This window comes from Doryrhamphus excisus, linkage group LG10 (assembly GCF_037039965.1).
Source record: "Doryrhamphus excisus strain RoL-2023G ecotype Guam linkage group LG10, RoL_Dexc_Guam_v1.1, whole genome shotgun sequence".
Lineage (NCBI taxonomy): Eukaryota > Metazoa > Chordata > Actinopteri > Syngnathiformes > Syngnathidae > Doryrhamphus > Doryrhamphus excisus.
Window position 1 is genome coordinate 15634246 of NC_136366.1, and position 218 is coordinate 15634463.

A 218-nucleotide genomic window follows, 5' to 3' on the forward strand; every position below is an offset into this window, starting at 1 on the left:
TCCCGGGGACGTTATCGGTCGGCTTCGCGTTTGTGAGCCATTTCAAACGACGAAACAAATTTGCAATACAAAGAAATTAACTTTAATTGTAATATTTAGACATATTTAGACTTAATACATTCAACACCACAACCAGTACTTAATTATTCCCCTTGTAATATTGTAGTATTGTTGACACTTTCGCTAATGGATTCGTCCACAACTGTTATTGACCCATC